Raw genomic sequence first — 14,205 nt, 5'->3', positions numbered from 1 at the left:
TGGTATTCCATTACAAAGACATAACAAATATGTTTAGCCATTTTCCAATTGATGGACTTCCCTCTGGTTTCCAGTTTTTTGCCAACAACAAAAAAAGAGATGCTTGAAATATTTTTGTACAGGTATGATCTTTTTGCTTATATTTAGTTTCTATGGGATATAGTATTGATATTGCTAGGTCAAAAGGTATTCACAGTTTGAAGCCCCTTTGAGCATGGTTATAGATTGCTCTACAGACTAGTTGTATCAGTTCACAGCTCCACCAACAGGATATTAGTGCCCCAATATCCCCATATCCTCTCCAACATTTATCATCTTCCCTTTTTTCCCATTTCAGTTGTCAATTATTTTGTAATTTGTTTTTCCATGGCACCTTATTGATTTTAAATTTTGTTACCTTATGATCAGGAATGAGTATATTTATTATTTATGCTCTTCCACACTTTGTTGTGAAGTTTTTTTTTTTAATTCCCTGTGCCATGTACTGCTGAGAAGGTGAATTTCTTTTCATTCCCTCCAATTTACTTCAGAGAGCTGTTAAATAGAACTTTTTTTCTAAAATTCCATTTGCTTCCTCAAAATTTTAACTGTTTTTTTTTAGATTTATCTAGTTTTGAAAGGGAAAGTTGAGGTCCCCTTCTAGTACAGTTTTACTATCTATTTTGTCTTTTAGTTCATTTAAGTTCTCCTTTAAAAATTGGTTATATTTTTTTGCAAATGTTTAGAAGTGATAATTGTTTCATTGTCTATAGTACCTTTTCTCAAGATGTAATTTTTTCTTTATCTTTTAAAATTATCTTTTTTTTTTTTGCTTTGGCTGTGTCCAAGATCATGATTACTAACCTTGCTTCTTTAAATTCAGTTGAATCATAATATATTATGCTCCAACTTTTTGTCTTTATTTTCTGTGTGTCTCCCTGCTTCAAATGTTTGTCTTATAAACAGCATATAACATTCTGATTTTCTTTTATTCATTATTCTATCTGCTTCCATTTTATGTTACTTCATCCCATTTGTATTCAAAGTTATGAGTACTAATTGTTTATTTTCCTCTGTTCTATTTCCCCCTTTTTTCTGGTCTGAGTCACTTCCAATGAGAGTAAGATTTTCACATTGCCAGCCACGGCTATCATCCTCCCCTCTTTTATAATAGTTTTTTTTTTTTCACACTTCTTATCCCATTCTCCCTTCTTTCTTCTCTAAGTGTAATCTTTTCATTACTTGGATTTTTTTTAATATCATGCCATCCTAGTCAACTTACTCCAATTTCATCTAAGCATATTCCTAAATCTCTTGATAATTATAAATTTTTAAGAGTTTTAGATATCATCTCACCATATAGGAATGTAAACAGTTTGACTTTTTTGAATATGAATTATTTCTTACATTTTGTTTTAGTGTTTTTTAATGTCTCATAAAATCATTAGCTTCTATTTGCCCAATTTTTACTTTAATGAATTATTTTCTTCAATGAACTTTTGAACTTCCTTTTCCATTTAGCCAATCCTACTTTTTAAAGAATTCTTTACTTTATTGTTTAACTTTATTTTTTGGCTAATTCTGTTTTTTAAGGTGTTATTTTTTTAAATTATGTCCTCCTTCACCAACTTGTTTACTCTTTATCACTTTTATTTCTTTTTTTGGAATATTTCTTTTTCAGTTCTTCCAGAGCATGAGATAAATTCTCATTTATCTTTGAAGTTTTACATGCTTTGATTCTATTGCCCCCCTTCTGAGTGTTCTTTTTCTCTATAATAATGTTTTATGGTTAGGGTTTTTTCATGTTTTCTTATTTTTTTTTTAACCTAAAGATAAGTTCTTTTCTCAGGATAGAGGGGAAAATGTTAAACTTCAGTTTTTCCTCATACCCAAGATCTCATTATGGGTTTCTGCAAATTTTAGTTTTTCCAAGGTTGTATGATGGCCGATGAACTAAGAGATTTGGAACCTGCCTCCTGCTAACAATTCAGTTTCCCCAATATGTCCTATTGGTTTGCAGGGCCAGTGTCACTGTGAACTACCTTGTGCTAGAGTTTTGGGTTCCTGTATTGGGCTTCACACTGACCTCTGGGCCTCACCTTGGGTTTATACAAGCTAGGCACAGTGCACACTGCCTTGCACAGGGCCATTAAGACTCACTTTGTGCTTTTCCTGACCAGATACATTGCATATTCCCTTATGATAGGTTGTGGGGCCTCACTTTTGGCTTTAAATTAACCTAGGGATTTCAAGGGGTGGGCAGAAAAGTGTCTGCGGCTCGCGTATGCAGGCTCTCAATGTTGACTTGAGCCTAGGCTCAGAATCTCAAGCAATCTAGGGGGTCTTGGTGTTGGCTTTTGCCAGTACTTGATGTGGAATTGCAATGAGCTTTTCTCCCCTTTCACAACAGTGAAATAAACACTCTGCCTATCATTCACATTTTCTTCTTCAGAAAATTTGCCTCTCTCTGTTCACTTGTATATTCTGCCATGCCAGTATTCATTTTGAAGCAACATTTTAAGGTTGGTTGGATAGGACTCTCAGGGAGGATTAAGTTTTTCATGCTTCTACTTTTCCACCTTTTATCATCTTTTGCTTAATTCACTCTAAATTTGTATTGTCATTTTGACCACTGTACTACACAATTCAGTTAAAATCATTTTTATAGTAAAAAAAAACAAAAAGCTTTTATTTTTTGTTTAAATAAGGCTGGGTAACCATATTTATGGCAGTGTAGCTGCTTTTTTTATCCAAAGAAAGAATTTTTTTTAATTTTTTTAATTTCATTTTTCTATATTTTTGCCTCAGCATTTTAGATGATCAAAACCATCCTAGATATTGTCAATTTGTCAGTCAATTTCTTAATTTTCCACCTTATATTTGTGTTACCAGTTTTTGCCTTTCTATTCTTTCCCATTGCCACTTTTTCAGATCATTCTTACACCAAGCCTAATTTATAATCAGCATTATCACCATCATCATTAATGTTCTTTTTTATTGAGCACTGGATGTCCCTCTGGCACTAAGGATAAAAGTGCAGCATAGTCATGGACTAAGTACTATTAATGATTGGCATGAAAGTATTGACCTGCTCTGTTTCAGACTTAAACCATTTCGTCCCTGCCTTGTCAACTGAGCCTCACTACCAGGGGCTCAACATATTGTTCATGGGAACACTTCATTGACTCAATATTCTACAGCTCAGAATTCCTGAGCTCAAGTGATGTAAACAGCCATTCAGTAATTTAAACATTTAACAAGCTCCTATTATGAACATGACATGGGATAAAAAAAAAAGAGGAAAAAGACTCTACCTGTTTTCAATAATATCATATAAAATTTAATGTAGGAAACAAGAAACTAAGCTATATTTACAAATAGGCACTACACAAATAGGAAATAGTTAAGAGAAGACATCCCCACAAAAATCTTAAAATATCACTTTCCTGATGGTACTATGCTCAAAAACTTACTGTATTTCTCCCATTTAGTACCACATGGGCATTAAGGCCCACACTTCTCTGTTTCCTATCCCCTTTCTTACTTCACTTGAACTTGACTGTGGAGGAGCTCTGGCTGAGGACTGCTTCTATTCAGACTACCATGTGGGTGAATGGGAAAAGTTGCCTACTTTCCCTGGTTTGTTCTTAGAGGTACTAGCCTCTGCTAAAACTTCTCTAACTGAGGACCTTGGGCTGCTTCTATTTTCCCTTAGAACTACCTCATGGATGAGTGAAAAATACTGACACTCTTCCCTGACTTTCTTGGAGGTACTAGCCTCTGGAGTGGCTCCTCATCTGAGAGGAAGCCTCATGCCTAAAACCTTTGTTAATTGACCCTTAGGCCCTCTGGCTGGGCATTCTGGAGCCCTACTGGAGTAAAGCCAGGGCTTAAGCCAATAGTCTAACTCATTAGGCTAGATTTCTTACTCTGCCCTCTTTCTCATTTCTCTACTTTCACACTTTCCCTGTATTTTATAAATAAATTGCTAAAAACCATTTACAATTGATTAATTCCTGGTGACCATATGCTTAAATAATCTAGTCCAACCCCTTACATTCTTACATGGACCAATTGCAGCTAAAGCTTTGTTTAGGATTGCCCAAGGGGCAGTTAGTAGGTTCTGATTCATCACCTACTATTACACATGTGGGTCACAGACCTCCCACATTAAGGATAAGTAGGGTGTATATGCTTCTGATTTTATTAAATCTAAAAATGGGCAGGGGAGAGTTAATCCCATCTTCACAATCCCCTCCATGATCACTGGGGAGACTAGTATCCCTAATTGATCATTTGACATAATCATCTTGTACCCCTAAAATTTTTCTAACTACAGGTGCCTACAATATTGTACCCTTTTTCAGGAAACTACAATAGTTAGATATATGAGGGAAATAGAAGAGAGAGAAAGCAAAACCAATGTTTTCTATGCACATTGACAAAAAGCCAATTAGGCAGCAGTCCCCTTTGACATAACAGTGTACATTCAAAATAAATGTTTGACTCTCTTCAGTTCAATCAATTGCACCCAGAAGTTCATTCTGGATCTTCTTGATGCAGTGCAGATTTCTGCAGGCATCTTTCTCCAAACAGTTCATTCTCTGGATTTAAGGAGTTAGCAAGTTTCTTTCCCTGAAATTTTTCTAGAACAAAACTTTAAATCTTGGATTTTTTTGAAAATAAAAAATAATTACTTATTTAGCCAAAATAACTTACTTCATTATTCAACCAAATTTCCCTAATGTTTTTATGTTTTTTTCCCCACTACTATAACTTTATTACTTCTCTCTGTCTTTTCCTTCTACTCTAATCTTCATCTTTTGTAATATAACCCATCCTTAAAACCATAGATATATTTTCACTGAATTACTAAAATCTCAAAGGTTATCTTCCCATAAAAGTCTCTCACTATTTTGAGAAATTAGGGATGGGATCTGGAAGAGTGAAGATAGGCACAAAATGTTAAAAAAATAAAAGGTTATTAAAAAGAGAAAATACCTGACTCAGTTTGGCATATAAAGAATCCCATTTAGAGGCCCAAATCATAACAGTGCAAAATGTTACATAAATCACTATTTGTATTTGGAAAACTCAATTTTGCCTAGGTGACCTAAACATATGAAATAGTGCGGAATTTAGAATTTTATTGTATTAGCAAAGAAATTAGGATAGTATTTAATATAATGACTTGGGCATTTTTCTATGTCTTGCTTTTTTACATATCTTTGAAAATGAATAATTTATACAAGTGAAACAATTACACATTAATTTTGCTAATGCTATTTTATATGCATTTCCTTTGTATGCATTTTGGTAATGCCTTTCTTTGTATTTAACCTTTATTTGTGTGGTTCCCTGTAGGCATTTGACTTTAGAAATCAGTAACAATGTTTTAAATTAATTTCTTTATTACAGGGATTTAGAATTTATTCTCAATGCAGTGCTTTTGGGGACTTAGGGAATTGCATTGTAAGGCAGTAATTCCATCATCTATTGTGTGTTGTTGAAAACACAGGCCGTGTTTAAACAATGAGAAATGCCAGATCAAGAAATGGTCACTGCAGTGTTTTAAGCTGTGTTAATGATTACATGCCTAGTTGGATCATGATAAAGAAAGCAGCTATTAATATGATCAAAATAGAAGTGAACTGAAAAAGAATTATTGTACAATCACTTTGCTTTGTAATAGATAAGGAAATATATGTTTCAGAAGTCAAGAAGAAATTACCAACAATGAATAACATACCATTTTGTTCAATGCTGTATTTTATTTCAGATATGCTTGAGAGTTCCAAAATATTCTAGTCTGATTATTTGAAGAGCACATGTAAATGTTATTGTTTTGGATACTTTTTAATTCTTTTTTTAAATGCACCTACCAAAATAATCTTCTTAAAGCACTGCCACCTCTGAACTGTAATATTTATTGGGAAAGGAAATGGAAGATTGGAAAGATGGGGAATAATGGGAGGTTTAGGGAATATTGCTCAGTGAAGCAAAGGAGAGAGATGCCCCCTGCTGAGAGGAAGCAGCAGGGGTCCAATAAGGACTGTTTGTCATTGAATGACTGAACTTAAGTTCAGCTCCCTCTATGACCAGAAAAGAAGTCCAATTATCTGACTGCGAATTCAAATAATATAAACTTTAATAACCTGTTGGGATTGGAGTTTTTTTTCCTCAGCATAAGAGTTGAGGCCATGCCCAGAGGCTGGAGGAGGGTTCTCCCACTCTCGTCTACTCTATATGTCAGTCCTGCTTTGTCTAATTCAGAATCTTAGCAGTAGACAGAAAGCAAACAAGAACAGTTCTGAAGAGATTTTTCAAAATTTTTCAGAACAGTTTTAGAAGAGATTGGGCCTGAATCTTTGGGCTGAACCAAGAAGAGGCACACCACACCAGACTGGGTTGAACAAGCTCCTCTCTCCTCCAACACCCTGAAGCAAATCCAACGGGGCAGGAAGGAAGTGCACAAGACCCAACTGCCACTCCCAATTGCCCCTTCCCCCACCAACTGTCAGTCTTGTTTCCTTTCCATACAACTTAATAACTTGTAGCATTTTCTGTTGACTGTAGCTTAAGATTAAACCTTATTAGCTTGTAATTTAAAAGCTTGAATTGTTTCCTGTTCTAAAATATTATTAATTTTGATATATTTAAAATTCCAAATTGAGTTTTTGCCACATCTTAAATTTAATATTCTGTATATTCTTGAGCTCAGATTGTGTCCTTTGCCTGGAATGTGTTCTTTGTGCCCTTTTCTCAATTTCCCTTTACAACTTTACTTAAGTTTAGAATTTATCATATGTGTTACATCCTTTGAAAGTTTTTCTTGATATTCCTTGTTTTTGTCAGATACCTTTGTTTAAATAACCATAAACAAAAGGTCAAGAATATGAAAGTAAATGTGGAAATAAATGTTAAGGAAAGAGATCCAGCAGAACCAGAATTTAAATGAGAATTAAGAAACATTAATTATCAAAACTATTGTTACTGGCCTAAAGATAGAAACATAGAACAGTGGAAAAGAATAGGCATACAATGAGAAGTCATCAAAAGTTTATAGTAACCTTTTGTTTGACTCGGGCAATGTTCTAAACTTAGAATAGGAATTCAATATTTGATAAAAAAATTGTTGGGAAAACAGGAAAGCAATTTGTCAGAAACTAGATATAACCCAATATTCTTCACCATTTGCTAAGAAAAGATCAAAATAGTATGTGACCTAAGTATAAAGGGAGATATAAATAAATTAAAATAATAGGGAATGTATTACATATATGATTTATGAAACAAAATATAGAACATATTGTAAAATATAAAATGGATAGTTTAATGAAAAGTTGTTTTGCTTTTTACAAATAAAATTTGATGTAGCCAAGATTAGAAGGAAAAAAAAAACTGGGGAAAGTTTTATAAATAGTTTTTCAGATAGAGGTGTCATTTCTAAAATGTATAGGGAAAATTATCAAATATATAAGTTATATGAGTAATTCCCCAGTTGATAAATATTCAAAAGATATGAACAAATGGTTTTTGGATGAATAAAGCAATGTTTTATATAACAATATGAAAAATCACCTAAACAATTTTTGGTTAGAGATACAAATCAAAACAACTCCGAAATATCATCTCATACCTATTAAATTGGATAAAATGACAAAAGTGCAAAATGCCAAATTGTAGAGTTGATATAGGAAATAGGAATACTAATGCATTGTCCATAGAACTGTGAACCGATACAGATGTTTTGCAGAGCAATCTGGAATTCTACTCAGTCATAAAACAATGTATACATTTTGAAGTAGCAACAAAATTATTAGGTTTATTTTCCAAAATGATCAGGGAAAAAGGATAAAAAGATATATGTTTTATGATATTGATAATAGTTCATGCTTTAAATGTTAAACTAATTACATCTATGTATTTGTATTTTTGTTTTCACATTGACAAGGTGCTATGGGAAATTAAAATAACACAAAATTAGAAAAAATAAAGCTGATTTAAAAACAAAACAAAACAAAAAATAGTTCTTTTGTGGTTGCAAAAATGGAATTGGAAGGGATGTTCATCAATTGCTAAACAGTTATGCTAGTTGTGGTACATTTGTAATGGAATCAATTTTTGCCATATGAGATGACAAACAAGATGATCCAAAAAATCCTGTAAAGATTTATATAAAGTGATACAATGTGAAATGAGCAGAACCAGAACACTGTACATAGAAATATCAGTAATGTATGATGATAAACTATGAATGACTTGACTATTATCAGCAAGGAAAGAATCCAGAACAACTCCAAGAAACTAAGTTAAAAAGATATCCTCCACCCCAGAAATAGCAGAAGGAGTCCAAATGCAGATGTCAAAATACTATTCTTCATTTTATTTCCTTTATGAATTTTTCTATAGTCTAAGCAATATCTGTCTCCCTTCACATTATGATGAATAGGAAATTATCTATTATATGCTAATATATGTAAAACTTATATTATATTTCCTGCCTTTTGAGAGAGGAGAGAGATATATAAAGGCAGGGGGAAAAGGAGACAGGTTTTTGGATATAGATAATGTGAGAATTTGTTTCTCTTGGATAAGCATATTTATTATAACTTATTACAAATTTATGAAAACCCATTATATTCGTCTTATGTTATATATAAAGTAAAATGAATAATAACTCTTCAAAGAGATAATCATAATTATAACACAGAGTAAATTATTTGAGGTCAGCATCAGTGACTTTTCTGTCTTGCTTTTGTATGCCCTTACTGACAGAAATTGTTTCATTGTAGATGAAAATATGTGTTCTGAGACAGGAAGATCTGTGTTTCAAGTCTGTATTCTTAGATAGATAGATAGGTAGATAGAGTTAGAGAAAGAGATAGAGATAGAGATAGAGATAGAGATAGAGATAGAGATAGAGATAGAGATAGATAGATTATATAGATTGGCAGTGTGAACCAGGGCAAATAGCCTCATGATACTATATGTGATTCTCCAAGATGATAAATTATAAATTTTAGAGGAACCTGCATAAACAGCAGTTAATTCCACATCTGAGACTTTTCTCTGTCAATATGTTCCAGTACCTATACAGTTCATTTCTATCTTCTTACAAATTATTATGTAATATGTTCATTTCTTAGATGATAAATATATTATTAGAGAATTATAAAACAAAGTGAAATATAAGGTGGGGTTTAATATACATTATATCAATAGAAAGTCAGAAAATACCTATGCAGAAAGATGTATTAGAGTTGGATTTTTTAGAAATGGATAAGAATTTAATAGACATAGAAAAGAAAGTGTATTTCACCTATAGAAAAATATTTAATAAGAGTCATAGCAATGAGATCATGAAGAAGTTTCTGAGAACAACCAGGTACATAATTTTCATGAATGTAGAATGCTTACCATGGAAAAATAGAATGTAAGTTTGAAAAGTCCTAATCCTAGTGCCTCCAGATGGTGAATGTGAATGTGAATCTCATCAGTCCACGAGAGTGTCTCCAGTCAGGCATTCCAACAACCAGGAACCAACGCTGAAGAGGCTGATCCACAAAGGGAGTCTCTCACAACAAGGAGGCAAGAGTCTCACTCGAGTAAGCATCTCTCTCTTCAGCCTGAGTCTCCAATGTAGGAAGCCAAATATTCACCAGAATCCAAAATCCAGATCAGGAAACCGAAATTCAAAGAGCCAAAAGACACTTAAAACTGCTGAGAACCTTCAATTCAGTCTAGGCCAAGACCACCAGGAATGAAGAACTCATAGTTTGAGGCTAAGAGCCCAAAGGAATGAAGGGAGCAAATTTCTCTCAGGCTGAAAAAGTGGTAGTGTTAAGGAGAATCTTTGAGTTTCTAGTGTTATTAGAAAATGCAACGCCTGGGGGCAGCTGGGCAGCTCAGTAGATTGAGAGCCAGGACTAGAGATGGGAGGTCCAAGACCTCAGCCACTACCTAGCTGTGTGATCCTGGGGAAGTCACTTGACCCCCATTGCCTAGCCCTTACCACTCTTCTGCCTTGGAGCCAATACACAGTATTGACTCCAAGACAAAAGTTAAGGATTAAAAAAAAAAAGAAAATGCAACTATTTTTTTTTCATAGAAAAAATTGAGGTTAAAATTATAGAGCTTTAAAAGAAACTTTGAGTGAAGCTAAATAATTGAATATCAGCTACATAGAAGTAAAACAGAAGTAAATTTAGTGAATGAGTTTGACAGTAGAGAGAGCACAAAGAAAGAACAGAACTGAGGACAGAAATTTGAGAAAGAATCATATTTATTAATTATTCAGAAGATGAAGGAAAAAATCTTTTGTATATCCAAGTAAGAGAGAAAAGAGTGGCCTACAGGATAGATTGGTCAACAGTGGCAACATTCAAATGAAAGTGATGAATTAGCACTGAATAAAGATGAAATCCAGTGTTTTGTCAGTCATTGTGATCTTACCCAAAAGTTCCATCTAAGTGAAATAGTGAAATTGTAAGCCCAATTAATTAGAGAAGTCACATTAGGTATGAATGACTTTTACAAGAAGTTTATTCATGAAGGAGAGAAAGGAGCCAGGATAGTAGCTATTCTTGCTTGTCCTTCATTTTCCAAGAAGACCAGTGATATCTTTGGATATTGTATTGATTTGTATGTGAATTTCATTTCAGTGGAGGAGAGTTGTCCAAAGTCATCAGCCTCTCTTTTCCAGTCATCAAAGTTCAATCTAAGATAAAAATCAGAACAACTGGAGGTAGCCTGAGATTCAGCGACCTGCCTTATAATAGCTTAAAATCTAGTCAAGCTGCTGACTAGAACATATTTAGGTCTACAAAATAGGATATAGAGAAAACCTTTATATTTTAAGTTTAGGAAGTTATACATTTAAGTAGACCTATGGAAGAGAATCACTAGGAAAATAGATATAAATGTTATGAGATGTCTTTTAGAACAAGATTAAGGACAGAATTTAATCAAAAGTACATATAGAGAGATTACATTTACATGAATTAATCAATACATTTGTCAATCAGCAGCTATTTATTATGTGACTACTCTATGCAATTCTAGAGGTGACAAGGCATTGTAGACAGGGAGCTGACTTTGCAACCAGGAAGACTTGGACTAACAACCTGCTTCTGAGACTTATAAGTTCTCTGACCCAGGACAAGTCATCCTTGTGCTTTAAGTGACTTTTTAGATCTACCAAATACAGATAAATTAGAAATCAACTTTTCTTCATTGGTAGACTGAATTTCCCTTCTAGAAATTTCTTTACAATAATAAAATTATATATTATACTATGTTAGTAGATGTTTTTTCAAAGAGAAAGAATTTACATTCAATTCCTATAAATTTCCAAAAACAGTAGTAAGTTAGATGTTATGAATGGATGTTTTTGAAATGGAGCTTTTTCTTTCAATTATTTCTTTTTTATCATTTCTTTTTTTAATTAAAAATGCATATTTATTCAATTTTTTAATAATCATTTTCTGACTTTTTGTGATTCATGTTCTCTGTCTTCCTCCCTTCCCTGCCTCTCACTGAGATAATAGGTGATATAGTATAGATTACACATGTTATCATGCAATTAATATGTATATTATTTTATATATATTTATATATAAATAAATATATGTATATATATTATAATATATATGAAGGAGATAAAATGGAAAATGGTATGCTTCAATCTTCATTCAGACTCCTCAGTTCACTCTCTGGTGATAGCTTTTGTTGTCATGAATCTACTGGATTTATCTTGGATCCTTGCATTGCAAATAATAATAAAGTTAATTCACAGTTGATTACTATATCAACTATATCTTATATGTGCATTTTAAACTTCTAATCATTGCTATCTTTTCTCAAGTCCACATAGTTCTTTCAAAACAAATTCTTCTTAATTCTATTATCAGATAAAGCAAAGGGTGCCTAAACTAGGGTGCATAAAATATATTTTAGATAGATATAAAATACTATTTTTAATATAAATGATATCCATTGTTCTTTTAATTTGAGTAATTTATATATTTTAAAACAGTATTCTGTGAAAGCATCAATCAGATTCAGCAGTCCAAAAAAAGAGTTAATGATACGCAAATAAAGTATAGAAATTCCTGTCCTAGAGAAATTCTCTCTCTCTTACATTGAAATAAGACCTTGACTCAATAAGGGATTTGATCATGGTCTCATACAGCTAGAAAAAAATGTATGAACAAAAAACAAATAAAACTCACTTGAGTCAATTAAAAAAGTATTTAGAATTATAAATAACATGTTTTATGTTCAGTTTCCTATAGGAATTCCATGCTATGCATTCCAACTCCCTATGCATTGAGAAAAGAAGTATTACTTTGCCATATGTTTGGTTTCCCAGAAGTGACTTTCAAAAGTCACTCTTTAGTTATCAAAAACATAGAAGGTGTGTATGAGTAGGGATGGGAGGTAGAAATCTTTCCCCACTTCATAAGAGAGTAATTGATGTGGATCAACTATTTTTTCACCTTTGCTTTGTTCCATAATTTCCTATAGAAACCAGGATGCTGATCCAGCGACATAAAACAGAATTGATGAATAAGGAGTATTCAATCTTGCCTTCCATTCTGAAAAGTTACTAGTGAAGCATCATGACCTGGCCATGTTTTATTTGTCTCTACAGGTAAAGTGAGTTTCAATTTTTACTCCACAGCAGGCCAAATTTCAGAACTGGACATTTCCTTTCCTACTTACTACATATATTATTTGTCTATTTAAAAAAAAACAAACAAACATGAGCACAGGCATTGGGGAGTGGGGTTGGTGTTGAATCAGCAGCAAAGGATTCTTGAGCTCTCAGCTGTAGTTGGTAAGAGGATTCAATAACTGATCAGAAAGCAGATTAGAGGGATCCCTTTACAGGCTTTAGGTGCAAAACGCTGTTGCATTGCCAATATGGAGATCCAGGTCACATTTTTAAGTAGCAGTGCCAGGACAAGAAAGAGCAATAGCATGTAGCAGCACTTATGGCTAACAGGGGAGGAGAGGATTTTGGTCACAGGTTCAGGGTAGAAAAGACTGTTTGTGGTTGCCCATAGATGAGAATATAAGCTGGCAGAATATTAAACATATCTCTCCTTAGATCATATTGCCTTGAAAGAACTTAAAATTTATATATCCTCAGAGCTAGCTGGGAAGACAGATGTAAAAACAACCTGAATATTTGAATAGCGCCCCCTGCACCATAGCAATAGAGCCCCTCTGTAACAGGTTTTACTTTTTTAAATTAATTGTCAAGAAATATGTTGGAAATGAACAAATCACAAAAAAAGTAAATTCAACATAAAAAGTTGTTTTGATGAAATTTTAGATCAAACACACACTCAGAAGACAAAAGACAAATCTTCTGCATCCAAAGCCTCCAAGGAAAATATGAATTGACTTAAAAACCTAAAAGAATTACCAGAGTAGTTCATAAAGGATTTCAAAAATCAAATAAGAAAAGTAGAGGAAAAATTGGTAAAGGAAATGAGTGATGCAATAAAGTCGTGAAAAGTGTTACCAGTTTGGTAAACCCTAAATCCAAGATTAAAAAGAGTCATAAAAGGGTAAACAAGAAAGAGAAATCAAAATATATTCAATAAGATTAAATTGTGCATATCCCTATATGGGGAGATGATTCCTATTATGTCAAAGAACATTGTCATTATTAGGGCAGTTATAAGGAGTATACATAGACAGAAGGAGAGGGCATGAATTGAATATGATGGGATCATATGATAGATGAAATAAAATTAAGGCATGAAAGGGAAGAATGCATTGAGAGGAAGAGAAAGGGAAAATAGAATGGGGCAAATTATTACACATAAAACAGTCATGACACAGTCATTCATGGAGGGGAATCTAGGGGTGTTGAGGAATTATGTTAATCTTATCCACATCAGAATTGGATCAATGAAGGAAGAACATCCACAATCAATGGGGTATAGAAAGCTACCTATATAAAAATAGAAGGGGAAGGAATAAGAAAAAGAAGGTTGGGCTGACAGAAAAGGGCAAATTGGGAAGATAGACATCAGAAATTAAACAAGATGAAAAATAATGCAGAGTATTCAAAACGGTGCAAATTTTTCACATTATTTTCTAGTAAAGGACTCATTTCTCAAACATATTGATTAATGAGTTGAATATAAAATTTATAAGAATATAATTTATTTCCCAATTGATAAGTGGTTAAAGGATATGAATAGGTGG

This window comes from Monodelphis domestica, chromosome 8 (genome assembly GCF_027887165.1).
Source record: "Monodelphis domestica isolate mMonDom1 chromosome 8, mMonDom1.pri, whole genome shotgun sequence".
In the NCBI taxonomy this organism is placed as follows: domain Eukaryota; kingdom Metazoa; phylum Chordata; class Mammalia; order Didelphimorphia; family Didelphidae; genus Monodelphis; species Monodelphis domestica.
The sequence above is the reverse complement of the archived record's forward strand: the minus strand, read 5'-3'. Positions refer to the sequence as shown.